At 45.4% G+C, this 24,281-nt stretch overlaps 1 protein-coding gene across 8 annotated transcripts in view; it reads left to right on the plus strand.

Moving 5' to 3' along the window:
- CASZ1 (castor zinc finger 1) overlaps window positions 1–24,281 on the plus strand; it is a 241,600-nt gene that overhangs the window by 36,617 nt on the left and 180,702 nt on the right. For all 8 annotated transcript variants that reach the window (XM_090123276.1, XM_090123267.1, XM_090123268.1 and 5 more), the window contains one exon: window positions 1,558–1,636. The gene's annotated coding sequence lies outside the window, so the exon portion shown is untranslated. The remainder of the gene's footprint in view (window positions 1–1,557; window positions 1,637–24,281) is intronic.

Consider the following 24,281-nt stretch of genomic DNA (forward strand, 5'->3'; position numbering starts at 1 on the left):
GAGGGGGAGCGTGAGCAAACCCAGCAGCCCCTCAACCTCTTCCACTGTAGCCTGAGTAAGAAATGTGAATGGCAGAGTAAGCTTGGGTTGTGTGCCAGGAGGCCTTATTCCCAGCTTTTGCTGGGAGGAAAATATCAGTGTCAGCTCTGCTACTGCAGGGTGGGTACTGTTGAATCCCAGAGATCAGAATCTGGCTCATGGCTGTCTCAACAGAACCAACACACAGGCAGGTTTTGGAACTGCTATCAGCAGAACCCTTTGTCCTTACAAGTATGAGGGACCAATGTTTCTTTATTTGGGTTCTCAGTCTCAATAAGATCAGCCAAAACCTCTCGACTTGCATTACTCTGATTTTCCAGTCTGCACACACTGGGAAATTAAGTCCTTTAGGATGTCATCTTTAGTGCAGCTATCCTGATAAATTCTAGTGGAGCCTCCAACACTTATTTCTGAGTAAATCAGTTCTCTTCTTCTTGCCTTTTTTTTCTCCTCAAATTTTGTTGCTTTTTGACTGTGGGGGAGGCAGCCCCAGCTCCAGGGTCTGTGTGCTTGTTATTCTGTGCAAGGATCATAGATGCTGCTGTGCCAGTAGGTGAATCAAACCTACCTGCTGCCCTTTGCCATGCTGCTTGCTCTCTACCTGCTGAAACTTGCTTGCAGAGACTAAAGTGCTCTCAGCCACTGACCTATTAATGAAAAGCTAGTTCATCAACTTAGACAAAAAGAAAAGGCAGCAACGTTAGCCACTGTTGCCCCGTGACTGCAGTGTGGTGACAGGAGTGGGTCATACTGCAGCCTGTGACTGAAGGGTCCCCAGCTTCGGAGAGACATTCAGGGACTTCCTCTGCATTTGGGGCTGGCCATAAAAAATTGATCATCCTTTGTTACAGCTTCACTTCTGTCACTTTCCATCCCAGAGTCTGTTTTTTACAGAAAACAAGCTACATTCATCAAAAATGACAGAACACAGACTTAATGTAATCATGTATGGGAACATGAATTGCAAATGCAGAACACAAGCACTAAAATGTATTTTCCATTACTGCCACAAAATGAAATAATCATGAACATTTTCCCCAAGAATAAGAACACATGTAGAGTACACTGACACCTTAAAATCTGCTTCCATGTGCTGGCCTCAGGTGCAGGTAAACTTGGTGACCATTAGCAGTGAAGAGATCTGTGAGTGTGAGAAGAAGCGACTGTCTTATAACCCTCACCAGGGAACCTCGTTTTGGTTATTAGTTACAGCAGCTTCTGCAGTGTCATTTGGGTGACCTTCTGGTCATTGCTGGTTGCTGAAGATTTCATGGTACTCATAAGCATCACTGAGCAGAGGTGCTGGAAAAAGACAGTGCCTTATAGCTCCTCAGTTCTAGCTTCTGCTCTACCTGCTGTTGGATCACCTGCTGATAAGCTTGAATAAGTCTTCTTGCCCCTACCTGGCTTTCAGACATTAGTTGCAAAAATGCAGAAATGACTATTTAAAAAAAATCTGTTGCTAACCAATTTAGTTGGTACAGGACATTATGTTAATCAAACTCTTTTCCCTTGCAGATTCACTGGACCGCAGTTTTGTTGTGCTCTGAACGTCTGCTGTATTGCACTCCAGATGTGGCTGCATTTCACAAGGCAGGTAAAGTTATACCTGTATTTCTATATGATTTGTTTTTTTTTTCTAGTACAATAATTGATTCACTATTTCAAATAGTATAAGGAGCTCAATTGCTTCTGTTGATCAAGATCTCAGGAGAGAGAGGAGAGAAGAATGATATAATTGGGAATAACCAATCTGTAAAGTGAATTAAATCCAGTACTTGTTCAGTTACTTAGTTTATTTTAAACATATGCAAGTTCTCATCTAGCCTGTACTTGCCACAGTTCTGCAAATACAAAGCAGCTAATCAGGGGGTTGGAGCCTGCCCTGCTGAAGGAGAGTTGGATATGGATCATGATGATGTCTGGAAGGGAAACTAGTAGTTTGATTAAAGCCAAGTATTCAGCTCTGATGCTGATGGAATGATATAGAGAGAATAAGGCAGGAAGGCAGTGGCATCTAGGAGAAGATGTTATGAGAGACTTATCTCTGATTCAGCCACAGGCCATAGGTTAAATGATAGAATATATCTGAGAAAGACCAGTCTAACTGCACCCAACAGGAGGTGCTGAAGAGAGCAGCGTGCTCTGTTGGGCCAAAGTGTTTTCCACCCACAGAGAGGATAGGACACTGTCGTAAAGAGAAAGGAGAGATTTTATTCTAAATGAGTTAAAATAATGTCTTTGCATGACAACAGTTCAGATTATAAAATATACATAAAACAAATAGACTCAGCAGCTGTAGAATCTAAGAGAAAGTCTGGGTTTGGAAAAGATTCTTAAGTTTTTCATATATTATGACAGTAAGTAAAAACATTTGCTCTTATGCACTGTTCCAGCTGTTTACACATAGTCTGCATCTTCTCCAGCAAGTTTGCTTAAGGACCTTCATAGCCATGTTCTTATGTTGATAGAAATGCAGTCTCCTGGTGTGTGTGCGCATCGTTCCACAGCCTCGTACATCTGACGTGCTTTGTGTGTGTACATCATCTCACAGAAATTAACTTCCTCTTTGAATTAATGTGCTTTTATGCATATACATCAGTATGTCCCAAGGTGCATATATGTATCTTTGTTCATATTCCCATATATGCATGAGGTGATCAACGTAGTCAAATTGAAAAACTAAGTTATTCCAAATCTGTGTTATTTCTCATTTCATTCCCGAGGGATAAGTGGAACCATTCCAAATGAAAGGTAATCTTGGGACCTGAAGTTTTACATTTCAGCATATAGTGTGGTTTTAATGCTCTGTAGCTTAGACTGTAAGCTCTTCAGGGCAGTAAGTAGATTCCCTTCTTTGTTTATACAACAAAAGCAATGACAGATTGTTTAAGACTTCAGGTGCCAGGACAATGCAAATGGGTAATAACAATGGTCAGCTTTTATGGAAATATGGGATGAGTTGGGCAAGAAGGCTCCCCCAAAGAGCCTTCAAAGCCATCCATGTAAACTTACATGAAATAGTTGTCACTGTTTTTTTCTCTGCTGTGGTTGAAATAGCTACAACTTTGAATGCATACCCATTTCAGTATTCTCTTTGCATGGCTTATAAAATACTGCACACGTGGATGTGATTTACTTATAAGCTAGTACATGTATGTGGTTAAAAAAAAGACCAAGCTTTTTGGAAAAAAATCACAAACATTCACAGAAATCAAATGTGTCATCCTTGCAGGTAAGCATCTGTGTGCAGCATGTGTAGCATTGGCAAGATGTGTGTCATAATTCTCTGTAAATGAATGTAGATTTTATGCTTTGCTGGGTATTGGGTGGAGTATACATACATGAATTCATGCAAACACTGAGTTGTGAGATAGAATGTACACACCTTCCAGAAGAGGGCATCTGTCTCCCAGTGCAGGCAACCTTGCTTAACCAATGGCCCCCAGCCTCTCACACCTGGGCACTTTCATTTTGCTTGCCAACTTGAGGTTAACAGTGCCAGCATGGAGTGAAATATTAAGGCAGCCGCTTGAAATTCAAAGTGTTTCTTTTAATTAATGGGTGGATGCCACAAGCTGATCCAATCCAGCTCTTAAATTAATCTTAATTACATGGATTTTGTAACTTTGGCATTAGCCAGCCACACAAAATATGTATTTCATAATCCTAGAAACGGGTGAAAAAGGCTGCTGCTGAGCTGAGAAGTCAGCTGATGATTTTATCAGCCTCTGTGGCTGTGGGTGTAAGTGTCACTGGGGTGTGTCTGAGATCATATCGGGAAGACCAAATTAACTCCTGCAAATATCAAAACAAGCTTTTTGCCAGCAAGTAGGGAATAGGCAAGAGATTTCTGAGCTGCTATATTTGGAGTTTCTTTGCCATTCAGTGCTGATACAGTAAGGAAGAGAAGCATCAGGGCAGGGAAGATGGTGATCCATCTTGTTTGGTAATGAGTTGTGAGTGTGTGCTCAAAGAGAACAACTTGAGCCTTTAGTTGTTCCTGTTGTACTTGTTGATAATTTGGACTAAGGGTCAGCACTCCTGGCTGTGTGACTCTGCCATGGCCTTGCTGTGTGGGATGGTTAAGAGGAGGAAACCTTTTCCTCCCTGTGCTTCTGTTTTCCTTCTCAGCAGGCCTGTGTGTTTGGATTTTTCTCCTTCCTTCTGGATAGGAACTGCATCATAGCTTGTGCCTATTCAGCGCTGTATGGCATCTAGGTGCTACTCTACTACAGATAATGATAATGGATAAATTGAATTATCTCGGGAGAATTGATACCAGTACTCTGTTAGGAATGAGCATACAGCATCTCTCCAAGCATCCATCATGCCGGCTTTAAATAGAAAACAGAGCTGGGAATAGATTGTCAGGGATATTCATAGGAAATGCAGGCACACGATTTGCCTAACCAGTCACTGCGTGTTCTTTAAATGGGAAGCAGGGTCTTGATTATCCCCAGGGATTGGTATTGCCTTGAGATTAACACTGCTTGCTGGATTACACTTCTACTCTGAGGATGAGACTTGTAAAATGACGGGTAAATCTGGAGTAAGCGCAGTTGCAAGCTGTTCTTTAGTCTTCCTGCTCTAAATCTAAGTCAGAGGGTCAGACAAGAGCAGAGGCTGTACATGGCCCAGAACAGTAGCTGTGAAATGCAGGTGTGAGCCTTTCTGTGCCATCAGTGCAAACCTGTGGGGTTGTCATGAGGAGTGGTGAGAGAGGAAGATCTTATGCATGTAAAGGAGAGGCATTCTGCTGTATCCAAGTGTATATATGTGTGTGTATATATGCACGCTTGGATACAGAAGTACGTGAGCATCTTTCAGTCATGCTTCCACAAGCATCCTTTCTTATTTCCTTTACAGAACAGGCATCAGAAATGCTTGTAGAAAGAATTTTTCTCTAGAACAGGCTTATGAATGCCCATTGTGAATCCTTGTGAGTTCTTATGTCAGTGCTGCCTGTCTGTGTGAAATACAATGCTTGAAGATGGTCTGTCCGTGTTCTTGTCGTCTTTGGCTGATCTGATGTACTGACGTCTTTCTGGTTTACATTTTTACCTTCTAAAGCTTTTCCTGAAATTGTTTTACAGGGCAGGGCTCATTTGGATATCAATTTAGGGGTTTGTTTTCATAGTACTTGAGTAAGTGGGAAAATGTTAAACCTCATGCCAATTTGCCTAATTGATGTGAAACTTGATTGTGGCCAGGGAGGAATGGATTTCCCTACTTCAGTCTTATGAATAATTTGCTCATCTGAAAAGAGAGAAAATCCTGTAAATCCTGGCAGCCAACGCAACCATTCTCACAGACAGAGATTCTCCCAAAATACTGAGAAAAAATGGAAATTATGTGCCTGGCACCCCTGGGACACTTTGTGATGCTGTATTTCATTTGTTTTGCTTGCATCTTATGAAATCTTCTTTGGAGTCAAATTCTTTGACTCCAATTTTGTGGGGTTCCTTGTGCTTTTCTCTAAAGCACTCATTTCTCAGGTAATAGAATGCTTATGCAATGCTGTGCCATTTCTGTGTTCCTGAGATGCTAGAACATGCTCATGTTTTGAATTTTTTTTTTTTTATCTCCAAGTTTGGTGTGGCTTGAATAGGAATGACAGAACTCCCTGGGTTTTCAGATTGGAAAACCTTGAAGTATCTGAACTCATCCAGCAATGGGGAAGAAGCCAGCAGGCAAATGGAGAAACCCTTCCAGCTTTCAGTGTAGGTAGGAAGAGGAACGAGTTAATGTTGGCCCAAAGGGCCACAATAAATAATGAGAGCTCTTCCAAGTATATTGGGGGAAAGAAATATGAGAGAGAAGGCAAGCCCATTAATAAATTAGGAGAGAGCTGGAATCAATGGTGATTCTAAAATGGCTGGACTACTTAACTTTTTTTTTTTTTTAATTGGTCTTTAAGAAGAAAAATATAGAAATGGAATATGGACCATTAGGAAGTAATGAGCATCTTGGCACCCTGGCTGTTGATGTAAAGCAGATAAGGGAACACTTGAAAGAATGGATAGCAACAAATCAGCAAGTCCAGCTGATGAGCATCCTGGGATGTTTAGGGAATTGGCTGCTGATTTCACTGAACTGCTGGCAGGTATTTTTGAAAAGTTGTGGATTAAACAGGCAGGTCCTTCATGGTAAGACCATATTAGTGGTTCTGGAACAAAGACCAGCCTTACAAAGCTATCAGGAGCGATCCCAGCAATTAGCAGTTAACGCAGCTCATTCTGTTTTCAGTTTGAACAAGTGTAATGAGGAGGGTATGTGAGTTTCAAGAAGTTTAAGTTCAGAAGTTAGCCAGACTTGACAATCAAACTACATATTTATTTTGCTTCACATAATTTAAATTTCGTCTTCTCAGTGAATGTGCACAATTTGACCAGAGCTGATCCAGCTGTGCCAGTGAAAACCCACTCAATGAACTTAGCTAATGCTTTATGGACTTCAGTTTAGCTTGATGTTTGAGAATGCTGCTCCTTCAAGTATCCTTCTAACTGGATCTCTGTGAGCTTTCTGCTGGAAGACTTCGTGCTGCTTTTATTCTTCCTCAAATGAATTGCTTGGTTTTCAACAAATCTTGTGTTGCTCTTGTGACAAAGGCTGAACTTTGTCTTTTGTACCTCTTGCTAAAGTTGCTCCTTTGAGTGTTCAGTAGGCTGCACAGGTCACAGCGTGTTCTAGACTGTCAAGATGATCTAGAAGGGCAAAATCCTTTCTTGGAGCATAGGGACAGTCAGTGTGATACCACCTCTGTTGTCATGTATTGGTAAGCAGGGCTTACCTTTAGGATTTCCAAGTCTGCAGATAAGATCTGAGCTTTTTCTCCTGATTCTGTGGATGGACTTAAGGGGGAAAATTAGTAAGCAGAATGTAGTAAGTGATATATCATGATTTTGCAGAGTCCTGAGGCACAGAAGCAAAGATTCTCCAGCAGTTTCGTTTCAATGGTCTGGCTTTCTGATTTTTTCCTCCTTCATACCTTCCTTATCGCCCCCCAGTGATGTAAAAAACTTAAATTATTTCTGTGAGTGAAAGGCAGGAGGTGGGGAAATGAAAATTACTTTAATCTACCAGTCTGTCACTCACACTGGCCCAAAGGAGCTCTAAGGCTATTATCAGTGACCCTACCAGCTACTCTTTCCTCAAGCATAAGCTTGAACTTTTCCCCACACTTCTGGTGAGAGCTTTCTTACTTCTCTGCCTGTTAGAGATAAAATAGGGAAATATTTGTTGGTGGAGGTTGAGGACGTTATGAATACGAAGTCAGAACTTTGTGCAGTAAATGCCCAGAGGCCTGTAGAACATTGGTGAAGTCTAGGTTTAGATTCCATTTAAAACAGGGGACCCAGGAGAACACATCCTCCCTGTTTGTGGTCACTGAGAGAAGCAGTTCTGGGCTATCATTATTTATTAAAATCTCTCTTGTGATAACATGCAGGGACCCAAATGTGGGTGTGTTAGACAAGGTTCAGTAGTGGAGGTTGAGCAGGGACACTCAGCTGTCTCATCTCTACAGTAATGGAGCCCCAGCTCATGGCGAAGGCTCCGAGGCCAGAAGTAATGAACGTAATTAGTTCTAATAATGGGTGAGGTGGTACCATTGAGTGAGAGATGGGAGGGTTCAGCTGAGCTTTTTGGGCACTGCTCTTGTTTATGCAAAGGTCGTTTTACACTAGTTTGGCAGTGCAAAGAGGCCTGAGAAGCTGGAGGTTAACCCATGGGTGCCTGACCATAGCATCACCTCTGTGTGCCTGACACAGCTGGAGGGAATCAAATACCTAGCAAATACAGTGGACTGAAACCTCCATTGGTGTAAATAAGCATAACTCCTTTGATTGCAACGAAGCTATGCTGATCAAAGCCTGTTAAGAACTTGATTGAGGGAATAAATTATTGCTGCCCTTAGTCTAAGTCCAAAGTCAAGTCCTTCAGGTGTAGTGTCCCATCCAGCGTTAGAGAAGGTCATGTTTCTCCTCCTCTCCACCTGGGCTGTACCCTCTGGATAAACAGTATTTCCCCATTGCATTCCCAGTCCCTCACGCTTCACCAGAATTAAATTCATCATTCATTTTTTATGGTTTATACATAGCAGTAATTTATGTTTTCAAATATATTGAGGTCACACTTTAGCAGAAAAAGAGTGTTTCACATTTAAATTGAAGGCATGTTCGTTCCATTAAATGGAGATGTTTTGGATAATTTTAAAAGGCTAAAAGTAGTAGAAAGTAACATTAAAATAAAATTTGAGAGATGTAATTACACCTAATCGTACCATAAAATAATCAATACTGCATTACATTATTTCTGACTTCCCCAGTTATAGCCTTTTTTTGTTAAGCTTTTGAATATTGATGAGGTTAGTGGGGTCACAGTCGACTCTCTGAGGTCTAATGGAGGTGGAATTAAGGTGATGTCCTCCCCTATTACATCTACACAGAGAGGTGAGCTCTATACTTTCTCAAACTGGGGAGATAACAAGGCATCAGAAGCCAATACCAAGGCAACGCTCCTGGAGCTGAGATGAGGCTGTCAGTGAGTGCTGACTGGGGGGCAGTGCTGTCTCCCCATCACAGCCCCACTCAATTACACATGCTGGGACACAGAGAAAATGGTGTTCGTGTCAACAGAGATCATGAACAGCTTGAAACCAGTGGGCACGAGGTGACAAGAACCAGTTCCTTCCAATTCAGCCGGGGATTTTTGTGTTCTGTTTTGCATGTGCAACCAAGAAGGGTTTTGTTGTGGCTGCCTGCCCCCCTTCTCCTTCCTTGAGTCCAGCTCCTCCACCTGTTAAAACAACAGCCCCCTCTGCCTGGCCTGCAAAGCATTTGTCCTTACCAGCCTGTACATGTGGACAGGCAAGGCACCAGGGAAAGCTGGGCAGCTGCTGTGAGTCAGCACAGATGTTCAGGCTGGGACCTCATCTCCAGCTGTGTCCCAGAAGCTGTAGGTCTGACTTACATCTGACTGAATGGCTGTCACCACTGAGCCATTGACTGGAATCTGCTCACGTCCTGGTCAGTTCTCTGTCCTTTATTAGGGATCCTGAAGCCATCCAAGGATATACAGTTTCGAATTCTTTCCTGTGTAAAGAAAGAAGTCACCTGCTGAGAGACAGTGATTTGTATTTTCCTTGGTTCAGCATACCCTTCTAATGCTTTCATTGTCTGCTTAGGGCAGCTTTTAGCATCTAAAGCAAGAGATTGAAGCCTGAGTTTGATGCCCAAATTTCTGCTACTGCTTTCATGCAAATGGTTTAGAGTTCAACATCAGGAGGAGGGAGAAGACATGTTCAGCAATACCCTTAGGATTTGGATTTCACCTTTTGTTTCTCCCCCTGTACAATTTGAGCATAATGTTCTTTTTACCCAAGTCTGCTTTGCAGAATGAAGGCAAAAGGGGAAGAAAAAAAAAAAAAGAGGTTTCTTAGCTTTTGTTAACTCCCTTTAAAAAGGCAACAAATGTCATTGTTGTCCTGGCTTCTGCTAGTAAATATCAAGATGGACGGAATTTTAAAACAGAACCAAATCTAGCAGTACTCCTGCATTATCCATTTCACGCCACAGCATCCTCAGATTACAGTGCTCATAACAAAAGAAAGATAACGAGGAGGCCCATATCATTACCATTAATAATAAAAACGATATAATGTATTTTTAAAACTTTCCTTAATGCAACACCAGCCCAGTCATCCCAACACTCGAATTATCACAACTGCCTAAAAATATATATATAAATACATAGATGAAAGCTTCAGGAAGGGAATATGCAGAATGCAGCCCCGGTGTTGGATGTCTCTCTGTCACCCTTCTTTCTGCAGGGGGGGGCACGCTCCTCCAGAGGGGCTGATCTGCTCCCATCACCCTTCCATACAGGAGCAGCCATGCCCCAGGCTTGCAGGCTCCTCTTAAATTATTCCTTCCTTTATAACCAGTGCAGCCTTGGGGGTCTAGCTGCATGCTGCCCCTGCTCCTATTGGTGTTGCTGTGCCAATTTCTAGAGTATTTTCCTGGCACCTATTCCTGTGTACACCAAATCCCTGCTTTCCTTTTCTTCCTTCCCCTTTTTGCTCCATGCACCTCGTTTTGTTGCTGCTTTGAAATCCGGTAGCTAAAAGTGATGGAGGAAGGGAGGATATTTGCCCAAAAGCAAGGTATCTGTGGGCATCCTTCACTGCAGACACGAGACACCCCCACTCTTCTGATTAGACTGAACTGCTTTCAATTGACTAACAAGCTGCTGCTGCTTTTTCTTTTTTTTTAAATTTGAAAATGGAAGGGACACTATTAGGAAATTTACATTTGCGAATATGATATTTAATTAGCAATATTAATAAATTAATAGAAGTAAAGAACCTTGTCGAGACTCCAGATTAATAAAACATGCACTAGCTGAGTAAATGAGGTGAGCCAGAGATGTGATGCCTGTAGAAGATACAGGGGAAATCTCCCTCCCTTCAAGAAGGATGGAGGGCAGCAGCGGGTTGGGACAAAACAATTGCTGCCTTCTAGGAGCCTTCACATTTACACACTGACCCCTTCCCTGTCCTGCCACAATACTTGTGTGAAATTAAGTACTGCTTTTTTGCCCACATTCCTCCTTGCCCTGCCAGGAAGCTGAATGAGTTTGTGGTGGGGAGTGGAGGAGAACCAGATTGTGGGTGTAAGGTAACAGAATGGACAGGGATGGGGTAAATGCTTGGAAATGTTTGGTCGGATCCATTAGAGAGCAATAAAGGAGACATCTAATATGTTCTGATCGGATCCCGTGCCTGATGTGGAGCACAGCTCTCACTTAGCTAAGGGTGTGCAGCTTAGTCTTTCCAGGGTGCTTAGGGAGTTCTGCCCTGGAGGGGTGCAGCAGATCCCTGCAGGAGGTGACACCTCAGTGTAGAGTGAAGAAAGGAAGCAGCACAGTAATGTCAGCGTGGGCTCAGTTCAGAGAAGGATGGCTGCATTAAGCAAAGGTCTGACACAGCATGAGATAAACTGCTGCAAGGTTCACGGGGGTCAAGCTCAGCTAGGTGTACCAGTCTTAGCGTGTATCTGTCACTGCTTTGTATCTTAGATGCTAACCCAAGCTGGTCCTTTGCTGCTTGCTGAGCCACTGGTCTGCAAGGCTTTCCAGCAGAAGCTTAAATTTCAGAGTACCCTAACTATTGATCTGATCTGCCAGTGTTACTCATCTGTCCTGGAAAAGCCTCCTCTCTTCCCTGGATTCAGCAGTGCAGAATGCAAAAGAGCGTGATCCTTCCCCATCCTGCTCTGCTGGTGCAGGCAGTGCCTCAGAGGAGACTGAGGCAGCAGGGATCCAGTTGGGCAGGAGGCTGCAGTGCCAGGTGACTTCATGCTTCCATCAGTCATGTCTGGGACAGAAAAGAGAGAATGTGTGTCAAAAAACCTTTGCAGTGTGATGGCAGCAAAGAAGTGCACGGAGCTGGTGAAATATTCCTTCGTCTGCATGCAGTAACTGGTGCAGCCTCTTACCTCAATCCCTGGCTCAGAAGGGAGAGCAAAGGAGAAGCTGGCCCCTCGGGAACACAGCTAGCAGTCAAAGCACAGCTCTCCTAGGGCCGGTGTGACATTCACACACATCACTGTGAAGTCACGCTCTCCTGCAGAGCATGGGAGAGGTGATTATTTATTAATGTACTGAGCACCATCCCCATGCATCACTCTGTCTTGCTGTGCTGCAGCTGCAGCAGTGAAGCACAGAGCACCACAGACCTGTGCTGCTTTACACATCAGTGGAAGATATCTCAGATTTCTCTAGGAAGAGACTTCACAGATGGGCAGCAGTGCTAGAGAAGAAGGCAGGCACATGAATTGCATGGCACGATACTGAGTTTTTGGTGATGCTTTCTGCATGCCTCTTGTCGATCAGTCCTAGATTCCAAACAAGCCAGCTTGCTGCTCCAAGTGTAGGAGCCCAGGGTCCAAACCACTATGTGGTTTGTTTTACACTCCTGCTGCTGACACTTCCATTAATTGTGGGAAAGTTGTACACAGGCCTCCTGGGAGAGGTGGAGCCCTGGGAGCAATTAGGAAATGGCAGAGGTACTTGGGGACTTTGGCTTGCAATGCCACTCTTGGTACAGCAACGAGTATAAAGTGGGTGTGGCAGAAATAGAAAAAGAAGAAAAGTTGGCTTGGGTGGGGTGCAGGGAGTAGAACTGGGTGAGGAAGGCATGAGGAATGGAGCTCAGCAGCATGCAGATGCGAAATATGCATTGGGATCATCTTGGGATAAAGGAGAAGTCCTAATGTAGGCAGTCATTAATCTCGGAGATGTGGGCCACGATGAGGCACTCTGAAGCTTAGCCTGGAGGTGGGGCTGCCTTTGATGGCAGCGAGCGCATCCACAGGCTCTGGGGCCCCGCCTGGAGCAGAGGTGCAGCCGCCCAGGAAGGGCCCGACGCTGCCTGTGTGGGGGGGCTGCTGGGCCTCTGGGGGCCTGGGGAGGGTCAGCAGGGGAAAGGCAGCGCTCAGAAGAGCTCCGAGACCAACTGTTTGTATTAATGTGAACATCTTGGAGTTCTCGGATTGCAGGTTGGGTCTTGAGCTTTCAACATCCAAGGATTTTGCTCTCAGTCTGCAGTGGTCTTTCTGCCCTCCGTCCCAGAAGCACCAGGAAAACCCCACAACTAATTTGATCTACCCGGACTGGGTCTTCACATTCAGAGCCCATTTCTGGGCCTATCAAGAATCCTGAGAAAGAAATCCTGAGCCCTGCGCACCGCCCCAGGCTCTGCTGCTTATCGCCCTCTGTGTGGGCCTGACGCACCCCAGGAGCTGGCATGCAGGGTGCAGGCTCCCACAGACACGCTGCTCTGCGCTGCGTCTCCTTCCTGACCTGCTCGTCCTGTCCTGGCTCTTCCTGTAGCTCAGGCTGCCAGACAGGTGCTGCCTTTCAGGAGAGTACAGAGTGCTCCAAAACCATGCTTGCTGTGACCTGGGCCTGAGGTCACTCTTGTAAAGACTGGCCGTAGCCTTTCCGTCACAGCCCTGTTTAATGCCCTGCTCTTAGGGACACGCTCAGTGGAAGCCCAAAGGAGCTCACTTGTTAGAAGAGCTCCATCCTGCCCTGGTATGTGTGTCAGTGACGAGAGAAGAAACTGCAGGCAGGCAAGAGATGGTGAGGAGAGACTTTTCTCATGCGGTAACTGAAGGACTGGGGGATCATTTGCTGCATCTGTGATTCCTGAGGGTCACCCGGTGTCCTGTGAGTTGTTTGGAGCACCCTGAGCGCCCAGCTGTGCTCAGTTGCTGGTGCTGTGCAGCGTTGATGATGGCCTTTGTTGGGTGCAGTCCCTGTAGTTTGCTGTAGTCTTGTGTAGGGCAGCAGGGAAAGTGTTAATCCTGGTCTTTTTCTGCCTGGAGGAAGCAGCGCAGTTGCCTTCTCTGAGCGTGGGGATTTGCAGGGAGCAGGGGCAGGCCAGCTGCAGGGAATTAATTTCTCCCACTCAGGCACAGTCCAAAAACCAAATCTGCCAATAAAAGTCATTCTGGGGACAGTGCATCTCTGGGGAGAGATGGGCTGATGTGTTCAGCTGGGGACTCTGCGTTTATTTGTAGGAAAGGCTGACTTGTGTAGATTTGACCCTTCATGGAGTGGTTAACGTTGCACTGAAGTCTTTTTGGCCCTTCGTGCCTGGAACTGCTCTGGGTGCCGCTCCCCACCGAAACCTTGCAGCATGCCCTGCTCTGTTCGAGGTCTCCAGCTGCTGGTGGGCTTCATTAAATCATCTCTTACCAACTGCTCCTTGAAAGCTGCGCTCCATCCGCTTCTCAGCCGGGGCCGTGCAGCGGGGCAGCGCTGCGAGCCCATAGCCGGGCCCATAGCCGGGCCCATAGCCGAGGGGCATCGCACCCAGCTGCGCTCCGCGGCCGAGCGGCGGCTCCCGCACTGCCGGGCCCCGGGGGCGGGCAGCAGGGGGCGCCCGGGGCACGCCGGAGCGGCGGCTCGGAGGCTCGGCTCGGCTCGGCTCGGCTCGGCTCGGCTCGGCGCCGCTGCCCCGCAGCCTGGCAGTCCGCGCACCCCGATATTTTGGCACAGCAGTGGCACCACGCACCCGTCGCTGCCCCGCGGCCCGCAGGCAGGCTGCACGGGGCTGCAGGTACCGCAGCTCTGCTCCTGCCCACGAGGTTTCTACAAAGCCCGGTTATATAAAGTTTAATTATAATACTTGGCTCTCGTGTAATGCTTTCTATCTGAAGATCTCAAAGTGCTTTCTAAGCATTAAACAAGCCTCACAATGCCCTCTCCCGTCTTCATGTGGGAGGGTTTGCTACACCCTTTTTTTTTTTTTTTTTTTTTTTTAATTTATTTTAAACACTGTCAGAGAAACGGAGGTGCAGAGATGGGAAACGACTTGTCTGAGATCAGCCAGCAGGTCAGTGGCAGAGCTGGATGCAGAACTGAGAAGTCTCCTTGATACGTTCCTGGCTGTGATTCCTGGGGAACGCTGCCTTCCTCCGGGAGCAGCTGTGCCTCAAATCAGCTCTGAGATCTGAGCGGCCCCGGCACAGGTAGATCTCCATTCTCCTTTCAGGAGGCATTCCTCCATCCCTGGTCTGAAAGTTGTGACCCCAACCTGCCCGCTGCCCACGGTAGCTTTTCTTGATTTAATTTTATGAACTGCTGGCAGAACGGAGCAGAGCCACGGCTCAAGGTCTTGCTATCTGAGGCCGGGGAGCCAATTTGGCTGCAGCACGTTTGTACCTCTGGAGGGCCCATTCCCTGGCATCTCCTTCGCCATCCCCATCCCCCTGCATGAAAGGTCAAGGAAATGAATGGGACAGCAAGATGTGCAAGCTTGTAAATATTTAGCAAGCCACTCGCTTTTACATTGCAGATTTTGCTCTGTGGGCACGGCCGTTAATATCAGTGAGACATTAGCTCCAAAAAGCGCCCGTCACACTGTTAACACTGAAAGTGCTCCGTCAAAGCGCCTTGCCATGAATTACGAGGCTCGAGCTTGCTTTATTAGCCCCGAGTTTGTACAGCAGAAACATCAGGCTCAGACTCACGGCAGCGGGAGAAGGGCCCTCGTAGCAAATTGAAAGAGCTTTACCTGCAGAAGTGACAATGCTCTGCCAGGAGCTGGGGCAACCCCTATCTTCCACAGGGGATGGTTTTTGTCTCGTAGTTGGGGCTGTGGATTTTTGGTGCTGGGGAACCTCTCGTCCCCCACCCCGAGTGCAGCCGATGCGCGGTTACGTGTTGGACTCAGGGTCACAATTTGACTCAGATTTCGTTTCATTTGCACAAAGACTCATTGACGCCCGGGCCTAATGAACATCAATATTCTTAATGACAGGGAAAAGATCTGTTTTATGGCACTCCAGACAGGCAGTGTCTCCGTGCTCCTTCTGCAGAATCACAGGAAAATAGTGCCGATCTCGCACACATTTGGGTTCCCACCGTCACAAAGTTCGAACTCCCAGCCCCAGAGGATGCTCTTCAGATAAGAGCATCTTTCTTGGAAACCTCTGTCAAAGTTGCACAGAATTAACTGCTGCGCTGCCTTCTCTGCCTGTCTGCTGTGTTTCCAATAAGCAGCCCAGTTACACGCATTCTTTCTTTTGAGTTGTGATGATCCTGTCGGTTTTCGTGCCAGAAATTTCACAGTGGGAATTTCTCTCATTTTCTGATTTTTCTGCAGTTATTCTCCCCAAACTAAAAATTCAAAGAGAAGTACTATGGGAAAAACAACAACAACAACAATTGCTGCAACTGAAAGACAAGATGCAGTGGTTATGTTTGTCAGCTTCTCTTGCACTTCTGTTTTGTTTTGGGGGGTTACGTTATTGTTGGTTGTTTTTTTTTTCAATATAATTTTGCATTTCCACCCTCAGCCTTTTGCATCTTTGGCTACCAGATGTGTCCCACATTGAAGAATTATTTCTCCTCCCTAGAGTGAAATAAATGCAATCAATATGAGTATTGCTCTCAGGGCCTTGAAATATTACATTAATGTTCCATGTGGTGACATTTTAGCTGGAATTTTCAAATACATTATGATGGTTCAAATTAATATTTATCAGATCAGCTTTTATATTTTGCAAAAGAGAGAGAGGGAGAGAGAGAGAGTAAGCATTATTAAAATACAAAATGCAGATGAATTCCAAAATCGATGGTCCATTTTACCAGCACTTTCAAGGGGCTGTGTTTTGCTTTCTGGTTTTGTTTTTAAATTTATTAGTTTTACAGGCAAATCTATTTATCTTCCTTGGTTTATTTTTTTGCACCCATTCAGGGTTTTTCAGTTGTTTCTTTCTTTCGTTCTTCTTTATTATCCCAAAATGTAAATTATGACGTTAGCTGGGTTTTTTTTCTTTTTTTCTTTTCAGTGATTAAATCTGCTACATGACATCTTTGTCCTTTCTATAAATTAAATCATCTTTGCTTTCCACCTTTAGCCACTGCCAGCAGCAATACTCTGATTGCCAGCAATAAAAGTCCTCACTTTACGGTCTTTATTTCCTACACAAAGCAAACCCCCCCTCCTTCTTCCCTTGTGCTTATGGTGCTTTTCCTCCCCCCCCCCCTTTATTTGCTAAGGGGTTGGTGGGACTAACTCCTGTTTTCAGTGTTTCTCCATAAACAAGGAATTTGCAGAGAGAGAGATTGTAAAGGGGAAAAAAAAAAATCTAAACCACATTCCACTTTATTTCAGTCATTCCTAAACAGATTGTTCTATGAGGTGGAAAATCCAGGCAGATTAATGGTGTCATTTGTTTTGCTTTTTTTTATATTTCTGTCTCTTCCTCCCCCCCTCCCAGTCCCCCCCATTCCTGGTCCCCTCCCACCACTTTGCTTTGGTGAAAATGTTGGAAAAGTACCTTTATGAGACTAAACGCAGCCTTAAGGTTTGTGGATAATCAGCTGAATTTATGGTGCTGGAACAATGCGGCTCGCAGAATAACCCTCTTTTCCCCCACGTGAAAAATTGTAGGAACTGTCTGGGATCTTACAGCATTTCCTTAAAAGCTTTTGCAATTCCTGGAGGAGAACGTTGGGAAGGGTTAATATTCCAGCTTAGCACCGAGCACCGCTTCCAAACTTTTCCCACTTCCCAGCTTTATCCCCGTGTCTGAAATACTTGTCCTGTAAGAACGCTGCAGTGTTTGGTGCACACAGGCAGGCAGGACCAAACATCCGTGTGTGCGTGTGCACGTGTGTGTGTGTTTGTGTACGTATAACATCCTCACACAGACACACTCGTGTGCGATCTGGCTGTGGCTGTAGAGACGTGCACACTCCAGGCTGCCCTTCCTATTTTCCTTCAGTGCTGATCTGGGCAAAAGAACGACAGGAAACTTAAAAAAGAAAAGGAGGAGGAATCGATTGTTCGACCCGCACTTGAACTCTCCTGAAAGAGATAAAGCAGAATTTTCAATAGGTCCCCTGCCCTTTTCACCAGGAGGGAAAGAGGAGAAGAAAAACAAGAGATATTTATATGACAGCAGCTGCTGAAAATAGCATTTCAGAGCAATAAAAAAAAAGGGCAAAAGAGATTCAATGGTAAAAAAAAAAACCAACACACACAGACAAAACCAACAAACCAACCGCACAACAACACAGAAACTCTTTTTCTTGCGCTCCCCAACAGGCGCGTGAGTGGCTCCTCCTGGAAATGCATGCATGCCTCCTATAGATCTGTTTGAAATTATGGTTGTCATTGAGAGTGAATTTATGCTTCTATTGATCTGCAAAAGGAAAATATTAAATGGTTTGTTTTTGATCTTTAGCTGACCTCGGGGTCAAGGGTAGCCTAGGATTAGTATTCATAGAATTCATCGCCAAATTGTAGTCTGCATCTACTTTATGCAAACATAGGGAAAACATAGAGAAATACAAAGCAAAACAACAAACAATTTCACCGCTACCCACCCCATCAAAAAAACAACCCCTGGACAATAAACACTGGGAGGTACATACATGCACAAACCCAGGTAATGGCATGGGGGAAGCAGCAGGAAAATACAGAGAGAAGCACGCAGTCAGAGCAGTGAATTAAATGGACAGGAAAAGACACACAGCTCAGAACAAATATCGAGGCACAACTATGCTGAAAGACGCCTGCGTGAGCACTCCAGCACGAGTACAAGGGAACATATGAAGAGCAAGATGAACATCGAAAGGACACTTCTTATATTGATGTACTTACCCAGAAAAAAGATGCACATCTGCCGTGGAAAAGTATGGAAAAGGATATGTTCACAGAATCTCACACAAAGCCAAAAAAAAAGGCAAGCACAAATACAGTTAAACAGGTGCACATACTGATATATGCTGTCAAACATAGTGACATGCAGTTGTAAAAATGTGATGACACGTACACAAATGCAGACACTTCTTGTGTAAGGCACTGTGGACCTCCATCGTTCTCAGTGAGTGTGGCACACGGTTAGTGGAACAGCAGAGAGAAGAACAAACACTCAGGTACCATAGAACATGCTTGGGAAGGTCCTCCACTGACTCCTAGTTGTTCAGAAATTCAGGGCAGGACGCTCGGAAGAACATTGAGGCAGTTTCACTTCCTGACAGCAAAGGCACGGGAGATTTGTTTCCTCACAAGGAGAGTGAATTCTGCTTGCAAACATCAACAATCCAGGCTATGGCAGAAGCACCATATCAAAGAGTGTTTGTGCACAAAGGGAGCACCTACTGAGAAATGAAAGCAGACTCAGACAAGGGAAGGGCCCATTCCTGCCTATGTAGTCATCCCAGAGGCAGAGAAAAGCATCTGTGACTTGTGGACAAAACCACAACCACACAGAAACTCAGTTGGGCACCATGGGATGCTCATCAGCACCCTCAGAGGCTCAAGCAGAAGAGACTTGATGCTCTCCAGAGATCCAGCAAATACCCAAACGGGTGAGCATGGCAGAACATGATTTCCTAAGCAGTCTTTCCCATAGCCATACCCCGTGTTCTATGGCAGCTGATTGCCACTGGTAGCCAATTCTCTGCTCCTCTGACATAGCACTGAAGGCTGAGGAAGTGGCTAAGCATGAAGGCTTGGCAGGTCTAGGAAATGAAGCTGCAGCTCCTGATCACAGCTCACTGCTTTAGAAATGAGATTGTCCTCCTTCCCTGTTCTAAATACATCTTAGCATGGACTTCTAGTTGTTTATGTTGGTGCGATCCAGTTATGAGACCTAATGAGAGCTGTACTAAATGTGAATAGTTTTGGAGCTAAGCTTGTGGATAGCAAGGGCTGATTGGAGTATATCTGTGCAGCTGTGCCCTGGGAGCCTCCCCTCTCTGACCTCACTTATCAGGCCTGTGAGCACATGAGCCAGTGCAGCTTATACCCCATCCTCCAAGGAAATAAACTCTACCACCAGGAGTATCGTTTTGTCAGAGTAACCATCTGTATGCCTGGGCTCTTGCTGTACAGTTGCACTGGATGAATCTTTGTCTCAATAAAGCTCAGTAGGCACTACTTCCCAAAGCAGCATCTTGGTGCGGGCAGAGATCGCAGCGAGCAGCAGTAGTGCTGCAGGAGTGGTAAAGGGAAGAGAACAGTGCAGAGATCAGTGGATTTCATCTGATCCTGGCAACGTGCATTGCTGCCAACAGTTCTGTAAGGCACTCATCTTCCACTGCCTCAATCCCCAAAGTCAAGTCCTTACCCAAGGACAGATCTCCCTGCATTGAAGAACCAACACTCATTTACCATGACTGTAGGATTTTCTTCATTATGCCTGTAGGATAGAGCTGGCTCCTTGCATGATCTGCTCAGCAGGTCTCTGTCTTCTCAAGGTGACGAGGAAAATATACATTGCAATGACAGCGTTTCCAAAAATCCTCCTCCTGGTGGAGAAGGCTTCTGTACAGGTTAGTGTACAAAAATACTACTCTTTCCTGACACTACCTCACTAGCATTAAATTTGAATGAGATACTGGTGCTGTGGATAGAGGAAATGCAGCTAGAAGAGTAGAAGAGAGGATGAACACATGTTCCCTGTTTGCTCAGTGCCCAGCAGTTTGAGGTTGTATTCTAATAGTAGTCTTTATTCATCTCCTGTACTGAAATAAATTTATATACTGGGCAGCTGCTTCTCCCCAGGCTGTGCCACAGAGTATGGATTCAATCATCTTTTCATCCCTTTGGCAGACAGAGGGAGGAAAGGGTGTGAAAGAGTCAGGGAAGAAGCAGAGGTGGAGGCAGCAGGAGAAGCTGCTGTTGTCGTTTCTGTTTCATTGTTTACTGTCTATGACTTTGTACAGCTTTTAACTCCACTGTTTGGCAAGAAAGCAGCTGGCACCAATTGCCTTGTTTGGAGTGCGTGTGCTGCCCAGAGAAAGAACCTAAGTTAGCTAATGTGGGGAGAGATGGGATCTCCACCCAGGGAGAACGTGGGCTGGAGCTTCAGACAGTGGTGGAAACCTCCCAGGTGTGAACTAGCCCTCTCCCTCGGGTCTCTCATCCATTTCCAATCTGCTCCTTTTCTTTTTGTGACGCTTTATTTCAAACAAACTCCTCTCTCTTTGTTCCCATTTAACACACTGTACAGCCATCTCCCACTGTACAGCTTCCCTTTTGCCACCCATGGAGGCAGTGGTAGTTCCCTCTCCTCCCTGCATTAACGCTGAACCAGTTTCCCCAGCTCCTGCTGGTGTCAGTGCTTCTTTTCAAATGGCCTCAAAAACCAAGTCCTTCCCATTTGTCTTGGTTAGCTTTCCATTCCACTTTCTCCCAGTGCAACAACTCAGACCTGGGAATATTGACTGAGTCCTAAATGGCTGATGGCCAAAAATTCTAGGCAATTTCAGCAGGACTTGATACTCTTCATTTCTGGTCATAACTTGATCATATAATTTGGCTGTGTACTCTTAAAGAGCTGCTGTGGCTGGTGAAGTCATTCTTATATCCATAACAGTTTGTAAAGCACTTAAGGGTACCTTTGGATGAAAAGCACTAAATAAATGTTCAGCAAGATGATGTTATTTATCCATGTAATCACCTGTCACTTCCACCCAATTTTTGTTCCTCCCTGTCCCATCCAATCGGCCGTATTACACACTCATGCATATGGTCATGCACTCATCAATCCACCTTTATCCGTATGCACAGACGCTCAAGTGTTATGAGAGCTCCACGGAAAGACAGATGCATGCATCTAATCCTTCCCCACTCATCTGTCCTCATCCAGCTCGTACAGACACACAGCAACATTTTTTAAGCACTTAAGTGACTTAGGATCCTAGGTTTCATTTCTGAGAGAGCCTTAGGAGTTTAAATGTGCCTGAAAGTCAGAGAGATGTGTTCTCTAGATTACAATTCCTCGAGTCCGTAAGTGTCAGACTTCCAAAGTGCTCTCTTTATCTGAACATTCTGATAGGCACCTCGTAGATTATCAAAACTGTTTAAGATAGGCACGTAAATCCAACTGATTTTAATGTAGCCTGCCTTGAAAATTTTAAGACCCCTCTGGGCACTTATCTTTCAAAGGCATCTAAATCCTTTTGAAAAATTGGTACCAAGAGCCTCTAAGATCCTGTCAAAAACAGCTCTTAAGTTACTTGCCCATAGCCAAACATTAGGAAAGTGACTGCTACCTTAGGTAAATCCATACTTTTACAAGTTACAAAACAAGGCTATCTTGATTTTGGTATGTGAATTAATTAATGAAATGCAACGTTTGCTGAGGCTCTGCTGATGTCAAGGTACAGCAGGACGGCCTCTAGTCGGCTTGGGCAGCACTGGGGGGCCTTCACAACCTACCTGTGTTCCCAGGGCTCCCCTTGGCCTCAGCAGGACTCTCTGTGGCAGGCTGGTTGCAAGGCCAGCTCTGCTCGCTCCACCAGGTCTCGGCCCCTGGCTCACAGTGCTGGGAGTGCGGTGGGAATGCTGTGTACAGCCCTGTGAGAGTAACTGCGGGACTCCATCACAGAGAGGCGGGGGAGCAGCTGTGGGTTCACCTGTCGGAATCCCCTGCTTGGCCGTATTTCTCACAGGATGCTGGTCAGCTGCGGCCAGGTAGAAGGTTTGTGGGGAGGGTTTGCTGGCTCTGAAATAGGAACAAACTTCCCATGTGCTGCGGTCAGTCACTGGGGCTGGTTCTGGCATCCCATCACCTAACACAGAAAAATCCAATCAAGCAAACAAGCTTTCCAGGAAAGAAAACGAAGCACGAAATCCTGACCTTCTTATAAATTACACCCAAGTAGGCTGAGCTGGCAAGCACGCCTTCAAGTGTGAAGTTCTTTTATGGCAAGGGGTTCCCAAGAGCCCATCTTCTTTCCTCTCACAGTGCTTTTTTTTCCCTTGAAGCTTTTTCCACCGAGGGTGGAGGGCGGATTCTGCATACATGGTTTGGCTGGAAGGGGCAAGAATCTGTCAACAGAAAAAGGGCCGTCAGCAAGAGAAAGTGAGCTGCAAATTGTCCATTTCTAAACTGCTTGTTCATCTGACACTTGTGAACTCAGAAGCCACCTGTTCAGCCATCAGTCACCAAGTGAAAATGAAGCTTTCGTTAAACCAGGATTCTGACATATACAGATAACTAAGAAGAAAGAGGAGAAAAGGAGATCTTTAACATTTGCTTTACTCTGGAACGAGAATAGAAATAAAGCTAGAACCCCAGAGAAGTTTTTAATTCCCCTTCTCTCCCAAATGTCATATTTATTTTAATTGCTTTTTCAAACAGCAACATAAACAAACAAACAAATCCAACACCCTTCGTGCAACATTTCTGCAGAAATCCAGAAGCGTTTCTGAAGACAGCAGTCAGCAGCACCCCCCAAACAGCAGCAGATTTTTGGGGTGTGAGTGACTCCTGGCTAAAGGAACACTGCGTGTTAACAAGCGGTGCAGCTCTTTGAAGCTGCGAAACTAAAGGGTGGATTAGCTGCGATACCAAGTGCGGAGTAGGCTTTCTCCTTTCCATGCAAGGTCAAATTAAGACTGGACCAGCCAGGGACCCAAAAGTAGACTGTAGTAAGCAGCTGATTATTTTTTGCCCTCTTCGGGTGCAATGCATTCACCTCTCTGAAGGAGAATTTCGGGGCAGCAGCCAGCAGGACAGGCTCTTACGTGCGAGGCTTTTCTGGCTGACTACAGAGCACATAGCCGATGCGCCTGATCAAATAGCTTGTTAATTTCATCATTTCAGACTTTTATGGTTTTTCCAGTTGCTGCTGCTTTTATAAACAAGCATTTCGGTGACCTTCCCCTCCGGACATCAGCGCATTCAGCTCTGCAAGAATCCCAAGCTCTGAAAGTTTATAAATAAGCCTTCTATCAAGTTCCACAACAGGTGTGACCTCCCCCCCTGTCCTAAAACTGAACAGTTTCAACAAGCAAATAAAGGCTGCACAGTCGTGTCTTAAAGGGGAAGCACTCTGGAAAGTAGTATATAGGCCCTGATACACGCAACAGAGCCTGGCTCATCTGCAAGGAGGGATGGCGTGGCCGCAGTCTGGGGACTCCTGTCCCTTTTAGGTGGCCCGTGTAAGCTTGAGAGAGAGGCACAGAGTGGAACGGTTCTCACAGTGACCTCCATCAGCATGACATTCCTGGGCTGTCCCACGCACTGACCCTGGAATTGATTCTGGTAGGTTCTGGGTGCTGGGTCTGCCTGGCCGGCAGATTTTTAGGAGGCTTTTGTCACAAGTGGGAGATGCCCAGCTAGAATCTCTTCACTTCTAATGGAGGTCTTGCCAGTATGTCAATGGCAGGTTGGCAGCACTGAGCAGAGCAGGGACAGGTACTGCTGTGGACTGTGAACAGTCTCATACTTGTCTGGAATTGCTTAAAATTAGCCTGTTCTCCTAATTCTTGGTGTACTGCATGTATTACACTGACTGCTTTTCATCTTTCTTCAAAATGTTAGGGTTCTGAGGAGGGTAAACTCATCTGAGATATTAATTTCTTTCTGTGAGCGAGCACCTCTAGAGCTGAGGTCAAGACACAGATGGGTCTTCCATCTTTGTAAGAGAGTCCTAATGGCACTGTTCCCTCCATTTAGCTGCAATATGATCTGAACAGAAATTCTGAATTAGGGTCAAGAGGCATTCACCTATGGGGAATAATATTTCTTTCTCTATTTGTTCTTGCGACTGCATGGTATTGTTTGTTTATTAAATGTGAAAGTTTGAAAGGAAACCAAATGACTTGAAGTGCCTAAGTGAGTTTTGGTATAGACTGTTGTATCACACAGAATACCACGTGCCAGTATGATGTTCAGTGAAAAGATGCTGTGAGGTCACTGAGA

Source organism: Phasianus colchicus, chromosome 22 (genome assembly GCF_987193195.1).
Source record: "Phasianus colchicus chromosome 22, bPhaCol1.hap1.1, whole genome shotgun sequence".
Taxonomy (NCBI): domain Eukaryota; kingdom Metazoa; phylum Chordata; class Aves; order Galliformes; family Phasianidae; genus Phasianus; species Phasianus colchicus.